Source organism: Protopterus annectens, chromosome 1.part1, assembly GCF_019279795.1.
Source record: "Protopterus annectens isolate FY-2018-M chromosome 1.part1, PAN1.0, whole genome shotgun sequence".
NCBI classification, from domain to species: Eukaryota; Metazoa; Chordata; order Ceratodontiformes; family Protopteridae; genus Protopterus; species Protopterus annectens.
In genome coordinates, this window is record NC_056726.1 from 1,566,586,381 (window position 1) to 1,566,608,167 (window position 21,787).

The following is a 21,787-nucleotide window of genomic DNA, read 5'->3' on the forward strand; positions in this document are numbered from 1 at the left end:
TATCAGAATATGTCCCTGTGCTGGCTTGTTGCACCACAGGCCTAGATAGTAGCAGGGCTTGTTATGATGATGAAGAAAGATGTGCTCCCTTTTTGTAGTTTAAGCCCATCCCTGAGATCATGTGCTTAAAAGCTTCATCTTACCGTAACTAACAGTAATCTCATTCACAGATTCAGGATCAACAAGTAACTGCTAACAGGGCCATTATATATCAACCCATCTGTGAGGAAGGTGGGGGACCACAATAAGTATTCGATCCTACTGTACTGCAGTAGACCTATCTTAATTGGATCGCATTTACAAAACATAGTCGTTAATCCCTACTTACATGCATTAAGTTGTCTAAGGACCTTTCGGATTTAAAATTTACCTGTTAAATTATGGAAGTCGTTTACTAAAATATTAAACTATTACTTCAAATTTAAAACATATTATCTACTAAATGATGGAAGTCATTTATTGAAACATTAAACTATTACATAATTTGCAGACTATCTTGTGTACTGCCTTTCAGCAGAAAATGAACTCTGTAAGGATTGTGCAGCTGCTACTTTAATGAGGTATCTATGACTGTCAAACAGCAGATTTCCATTTTCAATTGTGTAGCCGTGGGATAAGATGCTATTTTAAGACCTGATGATAGACACAGGACATGGCAACGCATTCTTGTGGCTTAGAGACACACAGCCTCCTGTCATTTGGTAGTTGCAGACCCTGAGTCCTTTTGTTCACTTCTGCTACTCCTGACTCGAGATAACGTTGTGTGCTGGTCAGTGGCTGGGACTGGTCTTAACATTTCAGTATTGTAAGTAAGTTAAACCATAATTTTAGAATATTTAACAACTAAGTAAAATTCATTTGTTCTGTTTCCATGCCTCGCTGATTTAGAATGCTGTAACTCAAATGTTTCATTTTAAATTTGAGATCGGCTCTTGGGAAAATGAAAGTGTAGGACAACTAACCTGAAATGACATGCATTTATTTTCTGAAATTCTTTTCACTTATGGACATGCTTGGTATTGCAAGTATTAAATATTTTCTATTTTAACAAATTCTCTCATCTGAATTTCTTCTTGAATTTTGTATAAGCACGTGAAATGGCCAACGCAAAAGTAAAGTGCACTTTTGAGGTCTATTGATTTGTCACTAATCGCTGTGTGTTTCTGCCTCTTCACTTATCTGCTATACTTAATTATTGTCAGTTGCTTATCACCTTTTCTGGACTATTTTAGTATAGGGCTACATAAATACAATTAACCTTAGATGGTTCTTTGGGAGCAAAAGAATGTTTGCTTTTTTTATACAGCCTGGGGCTGGAATCAGTCTAATTCTAAACACTGCGGAGCTATAGATAATGCGCACACATAAACCCAACAGCTGAAGTAATATCCTAAGCTGCTTTATAATCAGAGACTTCTCTTAGCTGATGAGGTACTGTTTTATGTGCTGCAAAAGAAATACGTTTATTCTCTGTTAGTGATATCTGTTGTTACTGCACCTTAAATGCAGTACTATATTCACATCTATAATATATTTAAAAGATGCAATGCTTTCTTTTTTTTTTCATTTATTTTCTTCTTTTTTTGTTATTGTCCATTTTCTTTTTTTCATTTCTTATTTTTCTGAAGCTTCAGTAAATTTTTTTCAGCATAAAATAAAGTTCACATTTTTTGTCATAACACACAGAACAATGTTAGCATGCCCTTGTTATCCCTCTGAGGGTACATATGAAGAAAGATGTATGAAACAGAATTAAAACTAAGTAAACAAAGATGTACAAGTTGTGTTATCAACACACTTCTCTTCATTATTAATAGCGGTTTCATTAATTATATATAATGGTGAAGAGGAACCTAGGTTAAAACACACCATGGAGCACACACGCATACACACATACACATGTGTACACACGTGTACACACACACACACACACACACACACACACACACACACACACACACACACACACACACACACACACACACACACACACACACATGATGCATGCATATACATACAAAACAAACACAAACACACACATACCGGAACAATGTTGGTTAGGCAAGTGACCTAAGCAACATGTCTTTAGAGAAAATCAAGAAACCCCAAGGAAATTTACAAAGCATGCACATTTTGCACAGATAGCAACTAAGGGCAGTTCAAAACCACAACTTCTACCCCATTATGTCAGTTCCTTTTCCATATTGTACCCTGCAAATACCTACTGGAGTAATGATCTAATGATCCAAATATTCTCAGCTATATTTATAATCACAACATTGCTGTTGAATTCACATATTAGTTTTTGCCATCATCAGCAGTTTTAGCTAAATATAAAGATAGACTCACTCTTTGCTATAGCTCTGTAGTTCAAAAAGAAAATGCCAAGTATATTTGTAAGAATGAATGCAGTTGTCCCAGAGTGTATTTTTAACTTGACACATAACACAGTGGCATTTCTACTGCTCTAAGCTTTGTAATACTTTTCCAATATCCAGAACAGAGAGGGAAGTCAGAGTCAGTGTATGCTGAGACATCTACTGCACACAAATAACTGAAATCTTTCAAATTAACTCATACAGTAATAACATTTTTGAATTGAGATATATAGCTGACAGCATAAAAAGCAAGCAGAATATGCATTCGTAGGTTTGAATGAATACAGGTATACATTTTGACTGGCACATAGTAAAAACATACCTTTAATGAAAAATTAAGAATACAGAGAAGCATCTGCGATTTGTGTAAAAATTACATTGCTGCCCAAAGAATAAGGAAGTGTGACCTATCAGATTTTACATACAATTAAAAAGCGTGATTATATGTATTCCAAAGAACAATGCCAAGAAGCTTTCTATGAAGGAATTTGTCTTCAAAGTGCACTTAAAGCTAAATATTTCACAAACCATTCCATGCATTATTTTATGCAGCTGCTGGTTATTGCTGGGCACAATGGTTATATAATAATAACATGTAAAATAAATATTTATTTCCTACTCAACAGTAGCTGCAGTTGATGTCTGACACTGTCTAGACGTTTGCTGTGCAATATTAAAGCTATGAGCTGTTAACAAGCTTTATCCTGTAGTCCTGGGTTTGATGCCATTAATCTCCATATGTTTATTGCTTGACTAAATGAGAAAATCATTTAACCAGACAGTGTTGCGGGGTCACTATGGAAAGAAGACTCTTATAACTACTTGGTTTACCTCATTAACAAAAAAATTAAATAAATAAAATTTAAAAATACCTGATTTGTCAAGGCTTGTTTTTACAAACTGCAGATGTGTACTGATTCTGAAATAAGGAGACCCACAAATTATGAAATCTGTCCAGTTGTTGCAGCTGCTCTGCCTTTATTCTGCCCCTTTTCTAATTTAATCTATCCCAGGTGCCCTTGTGCTTGTTTATTAACCTGTATTCCTGAGTTCCCTCTGGCATAGCATTCCATGGCTGTACTATCACCTCCAAGAAATAATATTATCTTTTTTTTTGGTTCACTCATACCACATTTATATCAGCCTAGCCCAGAGGTCTCCATGTCCATGTCAAGTCTACCAGCACCTTCTTACCTCTCTGGACTTGCTCCAGTGTTGCTGGGGCCAGTTGTGGATCTTAAGGGCATCCTGGGGGTTCAGCCATCTATGCGTCAGTCTAGTTTTTTTTTTTTTTTTTTTATTCCCTACTCACCTTTTCTGCTCCCGCCCTCCCCATACACTCGCTGGTTGCATCTGAGGGCATCTCCTCTCTTTGGACCATGCTTCACCAGTAAGCACCGAAGAGAGTTTTTTCCTCATAACTCAGCCCTGATCCCTCATTTACTTAAGTGGGTCACTTTTTGTATACTTTGTATTAACCAAACTTCCTTTCAGAATTGAACACAGTATTCAATATGTATTTATTTATTTTTATTTAACATTTGTTGACCAGAAAAGTCTGACTAGGTTCCACAGAGCCTGTTTTCAGCAGAAGCCCGGGGAGAAATGCTCCAGATGTATGTCTTTGGAATGTGGGAATGTGGGAGGAAACCGGAGTACCCGGAGGAAACCCACACGAACACAGGGAGAACATGCAAACTCCACACAGAAGGCACCCCAGCCGAGAATCAAACCGGAGAACCTCTTGCTGTGAGGCGACAATGTTAACTGCTGCACCACTGTGCTGTCAGTCCTCTGTTTAATAGGAGAATGTCCTTGATGTAACAGGATTTTCACAATCCTGTACACAGCGCAGTCCAGATATGATTATAACTCCATAATCCTTTCATCTTCAGACCATCAAATCCTTGCCTGCATGATTTCCCTGGATTTCTATCACTACAAGTAAATTACCTTGTAGTTTTCTGTGTTTAAGATACGCTGCCACATATCTGCCTATCCTAAAAATCTGTAAAGATACCGATGAACATTAATCTCACTATCTTTAACCTTTAACCTCACTACCTTTAGCCACAGCTTCAATTTTTGCTCTGTCAGTAGCAAACAAGTTATTCTTGTTCTTAAGCCTCAGTATGATATTTGATATAAATTGGTGAATCAGGACTGCTCCCAGTACAGAACCTTGTAACAGCCACCTATGACTTTCATCTTTCAATATGGTTGCTCCTTACTGACCCTCCTCTGCTTTTGGTCATGTAGACAGTTTTACTCACTGCTTTATTTTGTACCCTGCCAAGATGCACAGTAATATTACCACAAACATCACATGTCTAACAATGAGAAACTTCTTTATTTATTTATTTAACATTTGTTTAAGGGGAAAGTCCCACTTGGAACGAAGGCAATTTTCAGTGGTGGCCCTGAGAGAACTGGTACAAATGCATGTTTTTGTAAGGTGGGAGGAAACTGGAGCACCTGGAAGAAACCCACACAGATGCAAGGGAGACTCCACACAAAAGGCACCCCAGCCAAGAATTTAACTAAAAAAACCTCTTGCTGTGAGACAACCGCTGCACCACAGTGACATCCATTCTATCTGCCATAAGTTATATTATATATCCACGTCTGTAGTGGGCAGGTCATAGAGGCAGAGCAAGATAAGTTAGCAGGACCGCTGTAGAAACAAGTCATTCTGTTGCTTATCTTAAAGCCCACACAGATCCAATATTTCCACGACTCTGTTCTGCAGAATCTTTTTTTACTGTCTCTGGGAAGAGAGGAAGATTCAAAGGTTTATGGTTATCTGGCTCATTCCAGGGTCCACTTATTTGTGTAAGCACCATTCTAAGCATCTTCCTGTTCTATGGTACCATTCTGACTTCCAGGATAAGACTTACTGTTAAGTAATTTCTTCACCATGTCCTACTAAGAAATCTTTAACTACACAGAAGTACCTTATCTATCCTTATGGGCTCCCTATTGAAATGTTGGCACTCAGAATGCTGAGTGCTGACAAGATGAAAAAAAATGAAAAAACTAGGAAAAGAGTCAATCTTGAAAATTCTTGATCTTTTCTTTTTGACTTCTTTTTTGCATGGGGGGCAAGCCCCTCACACCCCCTGAACTTATATATATCAACTCTGAGATCACCATACCTTGGAGAAAAGGAAATATTCCAGGAAGTGGCCATCTCAGACTTGGTATATATATATATATATATATATATATATATATATATATATATATATATATAAGTCCATTTTTTGACCATTCAGTCTCCATGTTTCTTGACTCACTGTCTAGGGTCCCAACATTTCAAATTGTTACCGTGATACCATAATTTCACCATGACTGTGCTTTGTTTCCTCAAAGTCCCCCGGGTTTTGTTTTTATTTAATCCCCAATAACTCATCATCTGTCTATGTTTCTCTTATCAATATTCACCCCCCTTCTTTTTTTGACCCATGGCCATTCGGTTCCTCTCTGTTAACATTGAAATGAATAACTTACTTATAAAGTCCCTTCTTTCTTCCAGTACGCTACTGTCCAGCCAAGTCTTTCAGAATTTTTTTAATCCATGCCTCACCATGCTAGCTGTCCTTCTTAAGGACTGCCTTTATCTGCCTAATGATACTGGTTGCTTTTCTTCCTGACTGTAATGGTTATTTCTCTGTTCTTTTCTCTTGCAGTCTGGTTTTCATCCTCTTGAAAGTTTTCTTCATTGTGTTTATAACATTAGGTAGCTTCCCCTTTATTTTTTCTACACGTTGTTCTCTTCCTACAGAATATCAGCACACTCTTTACTCTTGCCTTCATACACACCCATAGCTCTTCCACACCTGCTATTGGCTGGCACTCATCCATATGACTTTTGAATGTGCTTCCTATTACTCTGGAGTCTAATCCTCTGAAATCCTAAGCTTATGTCATTGTTGACATTTCAGCTCCCGCTGCACTGATTGTGAATTCCACTATGGCATGATTGATGTTTCTGTCTGGGTCTGACCCTACATCCCTCCCAAGATTCATAGTTATGAAGTCTACAAAATCAGCATTTATTTTCCCTTTTTAAAGTCCTCTCCTTCTGTCCAAGTACATCATTCATCAAGGCTTCCGCCATTTTCCTCTCTCATCTTACTACATAAATCAGAATATCTTAGTCTCTGCCTTCAATAACTGTAATTTTATTCAATTTCTATCCCTCATTATGAGCATATTATTATCCTCTGAACTTGTATTCTATAGCCTGCATACCATAGATAATGACAAGATATTTCCTGGCACACCGTCCATCCTCAGAGCCCACATATTTTTTTCTTTCACTTCTTTCTCATTCTCAGTCACTTTCATGTGGTAGTTAAACCCTTTGCAAATGTCCACTGCCACCTGACCTGTCTTTCTCTCTGCCTGTCCTTTCTACAAGAATCTGAAGCCTCATACCACCATATCCCAGTTCATTTACAGTGCATCACATGTTTCTGTTGAGCCAGCAGCACTGACATTACTCCACATTGACAGCATGCAGCTGACCTCTTTTGTTTCCCAGCTTCCAGGCATGGCATAAATCACATTCCACTTTGGGTTCCCTTCGTGTTCCTGATACTGTCCTGTGTTTTCTTACCTTTATTTGTATCTCACATTGTTGATGGGAAGCTTTAATATGCTGAATGTAAATTGGCACACCCAGGTTGTTGGCACATTAAATATAAGGAAAATTCTCAGTGCACTGACTTCCTCAGAGAAAATGTACATATTTGAGTGAAATGCAAGGCTTAAAACTGAAAGCCACTTGGGAAATGTATTATTTTATTTTTGTATCAGAAAGCAAAGAGAGTTGTTGCTTTTGTTTTCCTTTGTGGATGTACAAATGAAACATTTTTTTTAAACTGCTAGCTCCAGTGTTTGTTTGAACAATTAATTTATCTATCTATCTCACTTCCATTTAGGTGGTTGAATTATATATTCATCTAACAGTAAAAAGTACGTACAACTGATTGAAAATCAGCAGACCTCACAGTAATGGCTTTTTCTGTGCAAGATCACAAATAGTAGGGATCATGAAATTTGCCCTTTCCACATTGTAGAGCAATGTTGGAGTTTGTATATACAATTAGCAAGAGGGGAGAGGGGCACAGAGGGGCTTTCCTGCCTGCAAAAATTACTGTTAATATTTTTAGTGATCATTTCAAGATTGAGCAGGTTTGCTCAATCTTTTGCCATTCATTTATAAGAGTAGACAGCAAAGTGCCATATACTTGCATATTTATATATAAACACACACACACACACACACACACACACACACACACACATATATATATCTGTATATAGAGGTATCTATCTATATAGATACATGTGGTGTGTTACCCATCATTGAATGTACACACAGTCAATGTCTGTAATGCTGACATCAAAATGTCGAAACACAGAACATCAACAAGTACTTTGCTCCAAAGATTATCCCACAGCAGGCTAAACCCAAAACAAATATTCCCTGATAACTATATACAACTCCTGAGTCGGAGACCTTATGCACATGCTGACCATCTGTTTCTGTTGGCCAAATGGTATTGGCCAAACAGATATCTGCACTGTGTATATTTGACAATAGGCAAAATATATATATGTATATATATATATATATATATATATATATACAAGTACAGGCACCTGATCACCTCACATATAACAAAATCATGCGCCTGATCACCTCACATATAACAAAATCATGCCTTTAAAGGGGGAAAGCCTCCCTACACCCCCACACTTAAATATACCAACTACGAGATCACACTACAGCGAGGAAAAGTGAATATTCCCATTCCACACTGTATTGTGGTCTCCGTAGTCAGTTTTCGAACAAGTGGGTTCGTACAACTGAAGTTCGAAGTACTGAAACTTCGACCAAAAACAGTAGACCCATATATACTGTATATAAATATAAATATTTGCAAACCAATGGCTAAAAAGGTTACACAGACAAACCATTCAGCAAAAACTGCAAAGAAAAACCTAGCCAAGCTAAAGTTTTCACTGTGTAATACCTTAAATCTCCTGTAATGAAGGGCCATGGTATATATGCAAATGACCCCTTAATATCATTGTCAAAAACTGGAATATTATTTGCAATAACTCTGACATGACTACGGTCTTGGGTAATAAGCCTAGTTTTTCTTACAAAAAAACTAAAACACTAAAAAGTGTCTTGAAAGAATTGAATCTTTTCTTTTATTGCAACGTTTAAACATTACAGACAAGCCTCAGGGCGTGTTTCAGTGCGGACATTGTGTAGCCTGCAATTCTATCTATACTGGCACTTCTTTTCTGTTTAAACATTGCAATTACAAAGTGCACTTCAAAAGACATTATAACTGTCAAAGCAATAACATTGGTTATGCAGAAATTTGTAAAAAATGTGATTCGTTCTGCATTGGTAAAACATCTAGGATTCTATCTGATCGTATCAAAGAGCACAATACTGCTATCAGACAGAAAGACTGCACCAATGCCTTAAGAAAACACAGCTTGTGTTGATGTTTTACTGTTTTTTTATTTTTTGTGCTGGAAGAATTGGATGTTTTTGTATGTGATGGTGACACCCTCCTTGAAGTTCGGGAACTTAGATTTGTTTCATGCTGCTCAGCTGGCGTTCTGAAAAAATTTAATTTAAATATTAGATGTGCACTTGTGCATTATACCATTTTTTTTACAGGCTATTTCACATTGGTCAATGTACCTTAATTGGAATGTTTGCATTACTATGGATATTTTAGCATATTAAAATAGGGTTTTTCATTTTTTTTTTTTAGTCTGAAAAAAGTCCTATTTTAATAAAGGATGAAAGCGTTAAACTCTACTTGAGAGTCCGTATCATTATATATATATATATATATATATATATATATATATATATATATATATATATATATATATATATATATATATATATATATATATATATATATATATATATATATATATATATATATATATATATATATATATATATATATATATATATATATATATGTATGTATGTATATATATATATATATATATATATATATATATACACACATATACAAAGTCTGCCAGATATTGTAAATAAATCTAAAGGTACAATACCCAAAACTAAACAATGCATGAATACAAATGCATATTAAAATACAAGTAAAACATACAACAACAATCAGAGAAACCCGATTAAATAAAGGCAACAAGTATAGCGTAAACCAACTTAAGGGAAAATTATGGGGATTGGGAGCATTACTACTTATATATATATTTTTCAGTAAACATTTTATCAGCTAAATCAATGTAAAACTGATGGAAGGAGGATTACTGCTTGCATAATATACGTGCCTTTCAATTGTTGGAGTTTCCAACAAATGATTTCTCTTGTGAATATTTTTGAGCCTGTGTAAACTGGATGACAGTATACATGTTTACGAAGCTCTGTGCTACCAATATGTAAATCTCTGGACTCATTCACCTGCCAAAACTAAACTGAGGTATTGCATAAGCATCAGTACTTGTCTATAAACTGGACTGTGCAACTGGACACAGCACTATGACAGAAGAGTCACTTAAATGACTGTCCTAAATTTCTGAGAAAAATCACACACAGTGAAAATGTTATAACCCTGCACAGCTATCTATTAGTTAAAATGTGTGAGTGGACTATTTTATATTAAAATACTCTACAAAACATAATTATCATGCATAAACTACTAAATGTAAAAAAATACAAATGCTGATTTTATAAGTACAATAAGGCATTTCGGACTGTGCATTTGTGCATGGAACAGATATTCCCCTAATATCTGTGCCATGCACCGTCCCTCATACATTATTGCATACATATGATTCCCTCCATTTCCATTGGTCTACTGGCCTCCTATGCGACTCTAAGTCATTTAATCAGATGTGACCCCTACAAAGAGGCAAACAAAAATTAGTTATTGACTCCATCATTCCTTTTAAGAATTAGCTACTGTAACTCCCTTTACTTTCTTTTTACGTGTCCTTTATGTCACTGGACTTCAGCACGTATAGTGCGCACAAAACTCCGCAGCCAGTTTTCTCACTAGCCTTCCCCAGCATTACCATGCAGCTTCTGTCCTGCATGCTTGTACAGTTTGTTAATAGGTAAGTATTTAAAAATGCTGTTGATTGGCTACTTTTCTATCTGCCTTTATGTGCCTGTGTTTAGTCACACCTGGTCTAGTAGTATTTCCCAGGAAATGCTTAGAAATAACTAAGCAATATTCACTTGACTGCCAAGAGTCTGTTCTGTAGCATATACTTCCTGTATGTTCAGGCAAAGGGCCTTAGAGGCCTGTTTGGAAGATCTGTGAAGTCGCATTTACTTTCGCATTTGGATCCTGTTAATGTTCCAGGGACCTATAACTGTATAAGTGATATGATGTCATGTGATATAAATGGAAATGCCCCCCATCCACAGTTAACAAAGAAATTTAGCTTCAAAACGCTACCCGAATACACAAAACCAACTACTTAGCAACAGCTCAAACCTCTCTGTGGAATAATCAAAAACCATATAATAGATATACCAGATAATCAAAATACAAAGAGGTCAGTCACCAGTGGAGTCTCCTAGGGTTCTGTACTGGGACCTGTCATGTTTGGCGTCTACTTTTCTGAAGTAAAAGCCAATACCAAAGGCTATGGCTGCCTAAGTTTAAAGAATGACTGCAAGCTAGGAGCAGTCATCGAATCCTCAAATGACTTAGCCATACTGCTGGAAGGTTTATCCCAAATAAGCTACTGTTGCCAAAATCATGAACTGAAACTAAATGCCAAAAAATGCATTATTGTATCTTTCGGAAAAATCATCTATCCCAGGGAACTACCACACTAATAATACACCCCCAAGAGTTGACCCAGTTGTTCAGGATTAGGGGAACTCATGTGGACAGTCACCTAACTTTTGACCAAAATGTGTCCATTCTTGTAAGAAAGTCCTCCTATATTGCACAGCATAAAAACAAAGGGATTGTATCCCCCTTTACTCATCCCTCATCAAGCTATTCATTGAATATAATGCCCCCTTTGGCATGTATCTGTCCAGACACTGAACGGCCAGAGAAATTCCTTACTAAAAGGATGCAAGGCCTAAACAATATGTCCTACATGAGCTGACTCAAACTAGTCACTATACTCAGTATTCTACAAACTGTTAAGAAGTGACCTTTGTCTGGCATACACGACATCCTCCAACCTATCACTAATGGATTTACTGGACATCAGCAAGTTAAATGGCATCAGAAATACTCAATTGAGGGGTCTAAACTTCTTCTGCAATGTCAGCAGAACAGTTTGGAGGGACAGATATATCTCAGAGAAGATACTGCTGCTCTGGAACAGACTCTCCATCCACATAGTGCAAAGTTCATCTCTGTCCATGTACAAGTCCAACTTAGATCTATGACTGGGAATCAGAAAATGGTATGGTCCCAGTTATTCTCATCAGGGCTAAAATATAATTGTTGTCCATCGGATGGGTAAAGACAATCTATAACCAAGTAGGATAGGTTATTTTGAGCACAAAAAGTGAAACTGGCTAAGCTTAAAATGGCTCACAGAGGCAGCTAGCCTGGTACTTACCTCTGAACCAATATAACTGGATATATTTTTAATATAAAAACTCCCTACACAATCATATGATTACAATTTATGTTTTGTCCCTATTGAATTTTCTTTACTAACCCAAATTGCCCTCTTACTGTACCAGCACCATGTCTTTTTACCCCACTTTCTCCTTTAAGTCATTTCTTTCCACGCACTTCTGGAGGTTTATACTCTTAACTTCCAATGATTGCATTCTGAGCTGTTTTACAAAATTGAGTTATGTCATCATATTTCAAACAAATGTTCATACTTCTGGAGCCATAAAGGTTACCAAAAAATGTAAATGGCAAACCGTTCAGCACAAACAATTCTTTACAGTGGTAGTATTCATTAGATTCTAAATTTTAAACTAGCTTTTAAAAGTCATAATAATCACAAAAAATATTCATTTTATAATAATTTATAAGCAACTTAAAATATCTCAGTAATCACTAAAAGTGCACACAAACTGTCAGCAGCATTTTGTTATTTTGTTTGTCTGTATGTGAGCTTATATATGAGACTATGCAGTTTTGTTTGTGTTTCTTGGTTGTTGAGATATTTAGAAAAATGTGAAAATTATGACAATATACATAAATAAATAGTATAAGAACAGCAATTACTATCTGTTTAGCAGCACTAGACAGAGGTAAAATATCAATGCAGTTGTGCTGACCATCATGTAAACATTAAGATGAAATCTTTCAATCGCTTGCATCTAACATTCTCTTTGAAGTAACAGCTTGTAAATGCTTTAGGACTAGCAGAATCACCTAAAAACAGAACAACATTATTATTTCTATCCAGTCCTCTCCTTCTGTAGATATCCTGTAGGTTACATCCACTGTTGACTACTAAACACCTACATAATGACTGTGTCTCAGTATCCAGCTGCCCCTTCATTCCTCACAGTAATATCTACTAAACCTCATAGTTCCTCCTAACTCACAACTCTGTACCCACTCTCCTCCCCTGAATAGGATATTGTACACACAGTAAAGAAAATATTAAATGTTATTTCATTTTAAACATGGCAAAGATTATGTTAACCAGGTTATATAGCCTGAGCCTCTCTTTGCAATTTTTGATTCATTGCTGTAGTTCCCGTTTATTTTTACCACACTGTGTTACTCTTGTCATTATAACTCTTATTCTGCATTTTATGCAGCTGTGCGTTAACCACAAAATGGTCCAGTGGATCAGTGTTCTGGCCTGCCTAGCAAATGAAAATAAAAATAAATAAAATATTTACGTTCTGTTAACTAGGTGGAACCCTGCTGAGAATAAGCCCAACTTCTGGGAAGAGCTGATGTAGATGGTTATACAAACATATGCAGCAATTAAGTTTTCTGGATAAACTACATAGATCTGGTTAAACAAAAGGTGATAACATTTTAGCTGGTGACGTACAATAAAATCTGTTAATTCATAATATGTAGGTAAATTTAAAATGTAAATTTACCTTAAATATATGCATCCATACACATAGTACATGTGCATTTTCATAGACTGGAAACTTTTAAAGTGCTGAAACATTCAGTTACAGTTGCATGCTACTCAGGTGGCTCATCAAAGTATGGCTTTAAAACTAACTAAATGACGTTGCAAACCCTGCATGATGGTGGGTTTGGGAGGACAGCATCTGACATTCTAATGCTGAATATACTCAGTACTAAAAAAAAAAAAAAAACAGCAATTGACAAAGAGAGCTGCTAGTATATGTATGTATCTCTCTCTATAGACAGATGAATATAAAACATACACATATATGCATCTATATAAACGTTTAAAGAGATTCATCTTACTCGCAGTAGTAAGTTTGACTCCCTCACTTTCCAATTGTAAAGTGTATGACTCTTAGCAAGTCACTTAACAAGACAAAGCTCACCACTCCCAGGTTGACCCTGAAAAGGAATACTTATGATCAATGTGCTTAAAGATTTAACAAAAAAAATCTCTACATATATACATACACACACACACACACACACACACACACACACACATATATATATGTGTGTGTGTGTGTGTGTGTGATATCTTACAGTGGTTAACAATGAATAAGGGACAGAGACAGTGCTACACTAATGAGACTGAGCCTTTCCCCTCTCTCCTTCTGTCTCTGTGTGTGTGTTTGTATGTTTATATCTATCTATCTATCTATCTATCTATCTATCTATCTATCTATCTATCTATCTATCTATCTATTTTTTAATTTCTCCAAGTCTTTTGGGTTTCTAATACCATGACAGGAATGGACCCCTTTCCTAAGTCAAAGTATGATTAAAGTTCATGATATTAGTATTGTTTCAATCTTTGATGCTAGGCAGAAGTGCTCTTCACAACCCCGCAATGCACCCAGTACTGATGCCATCAGCAATTCATATGGAGTTACATGTATCAGTAAGATATCCAAGTACAATTGTAAATTATTTTTATAAGACCCATTTCTCCTACTACTATTGGAGCTGTCTGGGTATCCTTCTTCCACATTGCCCTAATTTCTGCCTGCAAATACTAATATTTTATGATTTTGTCTCGCTCTGTACGTAAGACACTGTAGTCACTAGGTGTGGCACTTTCAATGATCGGTGTTACTTTTGTCTTCTTTTCATGGACTACTATATCTGTTTTTCTTGTATCTATTTTTTTAACTGTTAATACTGTGTGAGTCCATGTGATGTAAACTTCATCATTTTCTGTAATGTTTTGTGGCTCATTTCCAATGTTTTTCAGATACTTTAATATTATAATGTTTGCAAAATCCCCAACGCAACAGTCTTGCCACATTATTATGCCTTTCAGTATACAGTCCTTCTGCCATTAGTATGTCACAACAGCAACAATATGTGTGACTGTTTCCAGTTCTGTTTTACAAAACCTACATCTGTCTGTTTCTCCCACATGTTCAATGGACTTTGTAAACCAACATGTATATAGTCCACTATCTTGGGTCGTCAATATTAACTTTTCATCTTTTGGTTTAAATTCACCTCTCCTTAGCCATTGCTGCATTCAGTCCTAATCTACTTGAGGTTGTTCCAAGAGTTTTTCTATATTTGCAACTATATTTATGCATTTTCCACATTTTTTACCTTCTCATCTAATCCTTCACCTTGTATTCTTTCTTTTGTTTTTTTGGCACATTCAGTTGCTGCCTGATTTTTATCTACTTCTGGTTTCATTTCCATTTCTGCTAGACACTGATATGCTTCTGCTAAACTAAGAAGGGAAGTCATCTTAGACTTATTCTCCTCATTTTAAAACTTTCACTATAATTGGGTCTTGTGAGGTCAGATGATATATATGCAGTCCTACAACTGCAGATCTATATACGTAATCAATTTCAAGGAGGCCCATACCTCCTACAGAATGGGGAATATGTAGTCTTGGTATGCACTGTTTTTTATAAATCATTTGATAAGCATGAAGCTTCCCTCTTGTTTTCCTGTCCAACTGATCCAACACATTTTGGGACCAGTCAATCGGTATAAGCTTGGACTTTGTTCCTAGATGTCAGAGCTGTTTTCAGCATTAATTTTAATCTGCAAAGTAGTTTTCCACTGTTTCATGGTCACTGTAATAGAAGTGATGAGTGAAGGTTGTATCTTATATGTTTTTAAGCACTCTTTTATCCATGAATGCGGGATGCTGTCAAATGCTTTTTTTGGCATCTATCCATGCAATACTTAGATTCTTCCCCTTTTTACAGTTCTCCATTATGACTTTATTTAACAACAAATGATCCTTTGTTCCGTATGGGTTTCTTTTGTTTCTCTTTTGTTCTACTGCCATGATTGAGTTTTCTTTTAAATAACTATAAACTCTGTCAGCATCGATTCCAGTGTATAGTTTATATGACATCAGAAGGAAAGTTATTGGTCTGTAGTCTTTACGATAGCTTGCAGGTTCACTCTTAAGTAGAACTATTGTTTTTCCTGTTGTTAACCAGTTTAGTGCCTGTTCAGGATGCACATAGAAATAGTTCTTACTCATGGCTAAATCCCCATGTAAAGACTTTAATACTTTTAGCCAGAAGCCAGGTGCTGAATATGGACCTGGGGTTTTCCATTTAGGAGCTTTTCTTAACTTTGTTTCAGTCTCTCTGGCCGTTACTTCATCCCATTTCATCCTGTACATTTGAACTTCTTCTATCCATTCAGCATCTTTCTTATAGGGTTAGGAAGGTGGCCTAATGGTTAAGGTGTTTGCCTTGCAAACACAAGGTACAGGGTTTGAGTCTCACAAGGGATAATTGGCTAGGCTTAAAATGACTGGCAAGGGCAGTTAGCTTAGTACTATTCTATGAACCTATGTAACACAAGATCTTTAAAGATATTTCTCTAAAATGTATCTATTTCTTCTTTTTTTGATGGTGTTTCAGTTCCTGTTGCTTTCTTTCCCAATCCTCTATAATATGTTTTTGGGTCATCAATAAATCGCTTATTTTGTACTTTTCCATTATATTTATTTTCCTATCTTCTAATTTTTTTCTGCTTGTACTGATATTTTTAGTTTCTTATTTGTGATAGTACACAACAGATCCTGATATTTTCTGACACTGCACATTGCTTTTATCATATCTATCTTTCTGAGTATTTTTGTTGATCTGTTCGCCCTTCTATACTCATCTAATAGTCACACTTCTTGTCTTAATTGCTATATAGTTTTCTCTATTCAATACTTCCATAATGGCTTTTGATTTTTCCCCTTTCTTTCCCTTACTGCCCCCTATTTTTGTGTTAAGACTTTATCTGTTATTAGTTTAGCTGCACAGTAATATATCCTATTTACTTCTGGTATATCACATGAATTTCTATAAACAGTCCTAATTATTCTGTTCATTTGTGTTATCAAACTTCTAATTTTTGGGGGTTTTATTGACTTTTTGTAGTCTATTTCTTTCAGTGATCTTAATATGTCTGTCCATCTCTATTAAATTATGCAACTCTTCTCTTCAATTATTTTCTTCTAAATTGAGGGTACATTCTTTGTTGTCTATTTCCTGCTGGCTTTCTACAGAAAGTTCCACAGCATCTTCCTGTGCCACATTGTTTTCAGTTTCATCCTGTGTTATGCATTGCTCTTTCATATGGGAACTCACTGGCCTATCGCTCCACAACATTGACTGTGCCAGAGTTGCCACACTTTCCTGTTCCTTCCCTTGGTGTGCAACTACAGCTGAACTGTTGTACTGGTTTTCTATGGAAGATTCCAAAGTATCTTCATATTCATATGGCAACTTATCTGTTATTTCCCACTCCACTGATTTCTCCTTAATTTGGGGCTTCATTGCTCTATCCTGCTGTGACGTTATCTGGGTTAGATTGTCTACACTAAATCCTTTACTTCACTGGTAATCTATAAGCTCAGTTTCTATTTCTTTGCCTTCTCCATTACTAAACCTCTTTTCTATTTTTCCTCTTTGTTTTCTTATTTTTTGTATTGTAAAACTTTTTATATCCAGATGCATTTGCCTTTATTTCTCTTCAGATATCTTTGGTGCTGCTCTTTTTGTATTGATTAGTTTTTCTTTCTCCTTTGCATAAATATTGCACTATATTAAATCTCTTTTTCTTTCCCATATCCACATTACTTCCTCAGATGTCTCCTGCTCCTCCTGTTTCTCCTTACTTGGGAGACACGTTGTTCTATCATGCTGTGATATAACCCATGTTAGACGTTCTACACTAAATCCTTCACTTCATAGGTATTCCATAACTTCAGCTTCTATTCTATTTTACTAATTTTCTGTTCTACATTCCCTCTTTTTGATCTTACTTTTGTATTGTGAAATTTTCCATGTCTGGATGTCTTTGTATTTCTCTTTGAATATCTTTGGGGCTGTTTTTTTTTTTGTGTATTGATTAACTTAGCTTGCTCCTTTGCATAAATATTGCACCATACCAAATCTCTCTTTCTTTCTCATGTCCACATTTCTTTTTTATACCTTTCAAAAATCTCTAGATATCATTATTTATATTTTCACCCTTGCTCAGTTGCTACTTTTTCCAAACAGTTGAAGGTTTCTTGGTCTATATATTTTTTTCATAAAGCTGTTATATTAATGAACACACATTTTTATTTTATACTTTTTACAGTTTTTCTTGTGAAAGTCTTTTTCTTTCTTGTAATTTCATAACTTTTTGTATATCTTCTGAATGGAAATTCTGGACTTCTTGTAAAACAGTAACAACACATCATTTCTTTCTTATCCTCAATAGTCCACTCTATCATCCTTATGGCTCTCTTTTGGGCTGTCAGTGTTTGTGATTTTTGTGGACTGTTACTTCTTTCTACAACAGGGGGCAACCTACTCCTGAGCCTGGCTTAGCCCCATTGTAGAAATGTTTCTGTGTCTTAAGGATTCTACACTGTCATTGTTTCCAGTCCTGGCACCAGTACGCCTACCAGGATGGGCACTTTTTTATCCTGGGACTTGTGCATCCAGCTGTATTTTTTATTTTGACTCTACTTCTGTCCATGATATATGGTATATAAAATATAGTCTATATATCACTGCTGTCTTGGTAGATTTTGTGAAAACAGGGTGCACCTCATGAAGGTTCTCACCAAGACTTGAGGATTAATTCAGTTCCAGCAGTACTACTCTTCTTTTGCCTGTTGACTTATCTCTCCATTATCTATCTGTCCATTTTTTTTTAATTTCTCCAAATCTTTTGGGTTTCTAATATCATGATGGGAATGGTCCCCCATTCCTAAGTCAAAGTACGATTAAAGTTCATGAAATTAGTATTGTTTCAGTCTTTGATGCCAGCCAGAAGTGCTCTTCGCAGTACCTGCAATGTGCCCACTAATGAATCCTTCTCCAATTCCAATGGAGTTACATGTATTGGTAACATATCTAAATATGATTGTAGATTCTTTTTTATAAGACCCATTGCTCCTACTACTATTGGGACTGTCTGGGTATCTTTTTTTCCACATTGCTCTCATTTCTGCCAGCAAATCCTGATATTTTATGACTTTATGTGTCTCTGTACGCAAGAAACTGTAGTCACTGGGTGTGGTGATTTCAATGATCAATGTTACTTTTGTCTTCTTTTTATGGATCACTATATCCAGTTTTCTAGCCTCTGTCTTTTGAACTGTTGGTAATGGGTGATCCCAAGTAATGTAAACTTCATCATTTTCTATGATGCTTTATGGGTCATGTTTCCAGTGTTTTCCATCCACTTCAGTACCATAATGTTTTCACAATCCCCAGTGCAACAATCTTGCCACATTATTATGCCTTTCAGTATACAGTCCTTCTGCCATTACTATCTCACAACCAGCAACGAGGTGTGCAACTGTTTCCAATTCGGTTTTACAACACCTACATTTGTCTGTTTCTCCCACATGTTCAGTGGACCCACAATCTTGGGCCGCCACTATTAACCTTTCATCTCTTGGTTTGAATTTTCTTCTCTTTAACCATTCCTGCATTGGTTCCTGATCAACATGAGGTTCTACCAGAAGTTCCTATACTTGTAACTATATTTGTGCATTTTCCACATTTCTTGCCTTCTCATCTGGTCCTTCACCTTATATTCTTTCTTTTGTTTTTTTGGCACATTCAGTTGCTGCCTGATTTTTATCTCCTTGTGGTTTGATTTCCATTCCTGCTTGACGCAAATATACTTCTGCTAGATTAAGCAGAGAAGTCATCTTAGATTTATTCTCCTCATGTTTCAAAACTTTTACTACATTTGGGTCTTGTGAAGTCAACAGATATGTGCAGAGTCCCACAATTGCAGATCTACACATGTAATCAATTTCAAGGAGGCCCGTCCCTCCTTCAGAAAAGAGAATATATAATCACGGTATGCACTGATTTTTACAAATTATTTGGTAAGCATGAACCATCCTTCTTGTTTTGCTATCTAATATCTATCCAACATGTTTTGGGGCCAGTCAGTCACTCCAAAACTGTAAAGTTAGGACAGGAAGAGCAAATTGGTTTATAGCCTGGAGTTTGTTCCTAGATGTCAGTGCTGTTTTCAGGATTAATTTAAGTCTTCTAAGGTATTTCTTAACAAGTTTTATTTGCATTTTTTCATGTTTTATTATTGATATTTCATTGATTCTCAAATGTCTATACACTCCTTCTTGTTCAAGTTCTTTCATACATAGTTTTCTATATAGAAAGATAGACGGATAGATATATGTTATGGGCAAGGAAAACTGACCAATCATGTGCCTGCTTTCATCTGTATTGCTACCAGAGTCCACTGTTTAAGTTATTGGATGCTAGGTTTGATGCTTCTAAAGGTGCTGTCTCATTTATCTATTATGTCTCAGAGGAACTGATTTGAGAAATACAGGTTGCATGATGCTGTGTAACAAGTTAATGATGGGAAGAGGTTGGTGACCTGACTGAGTTAGCAGTAGTTATGGGTGAGAGTGACTTGTATGCACTTAATTTCATGCATCGTTTAATATAGGTCATTTAAGTTTTTGTGCTATTGCAAGAGGTAAACCTTGTTTGCAGCAAATCTTTTGTTGCAGGCTGCTGCAATTACATTGTTCGGGTTTTTACTTAGGTTTCCCAAAGCAATAACACCACTGAATGGCTTTGACAGAAGTCAAAATTCAGTTACTTCACTTCTGGTTGCTGGTAGTAACTTATGTTTCCATCTGCAGAGGGATCCAATTTTTTGTGCAATTCTTTGATTGTATTTTGTATATGAAACATTATCCTATATTGTATATGTAACATTATTACTAACTGCTTTACTTATTTTGCATTTGCTATCACTTATTAATGTTTATTTTTTATTTTTATTTTTATTTTATTTTGCACTTGTTTACTGAGGTAGTACACTGATCTCAACTGACCATTTGCAGGTACTGCCCATGTCATCTGATATATGTCCGTATTCCCTGGGATGAGCCTAAAGGTTGCCCAGATGGGTCAGACTTGCTACCAATCATTATTCCGTAATACCTCCAGCATTGCACAGATTCAGTTTCTGAAACTGATACTTTTAGAAAGAAATTTAATTGTAGCTTTGCTTTCTCCAATTTTGCTGTGGTCAAAAAGTATTACCATATTTTTTTTTTTCTAATTTAGTTTAGATGATTATAACTGAGTACGTATAAGGCTTCCTGTATTTCATATTTAAGTAAATTAATGTTGTCAACATTGTGGGTGATGAGTGACTCATCAGCATAAGGAGTTAAGACTGCCTAACTGGAAAGGAGATGCATATTGTTGGAAAAGATAATGAATAATAGAAGACCTGGTATCAGTTCTAGTGGCACTCCAGTATTGGTGATGAAGCTGGTGGAGAGAGTATTTTTGCCAATTGACAGACTATGTTCTATTATAGAATTAGAACTAAATCATTCTGGAACTCTAGTGTCATGTATAAATTTTTGTAGCTGTTGAAAGAGTTTGCAGTGTTGATTTTCCATGTCAAACACTTTGCTGAAGTCCAAGAATAATTCATCAGTAGTACTTTTTTTATTATTATCACAGCTGGTAGTTATCTGAAGCACAAATTTTAGCAGTGCAGTTAAGTGCTACATATAGAGCTCTATCCATGCTGAGTTATATTATGTCTTAAGTGAGATCATGTGGTGAGTAATTTAATTCTAAACAATTATCTTCTAGGATTTTAAATGTGGGCTTAATATGCTGAACATGGTGCATGTTTCAACTTTTTATTCATTTCCACCCTTAAAAATTGGGTCTACTCTTTCAGTATTTCCAGAAAACTAGGAAGTAGCCATCTTGTAAGCTCATGTAAATTAATATAGTTAGTCGTAAACCA

At 35.9% G+C, this 21,787-nt stretch overlaps 1 protein-coding gene across 3 annotated transcripts in view; it reads left to right on the forward strand.

Annotated features, from left to right (window-relative positions):
* Positions 1-677: 677 nt before the first annotated feature.
* LOC122811408 (myomesin-3-like) overlaps positions 678-21,787 on the forward strand; it is a 482,129-nt gene continuing 461,019 nt past the window's right edge. For 2 of the 3 annotated variants that reach the window (XM_044083248.1, XM_044083240.1), the window contains exon 1: positions 679-805. The gene's annotated coding sequence lies outside the window, so the exon portion shown is untranslated. Of the gene's footprint in view, positions 810-21,787 lie in introns of all 3 variants that reach the window. The other variant, XM_044083257.1, reaches the window with a different exon arrangement.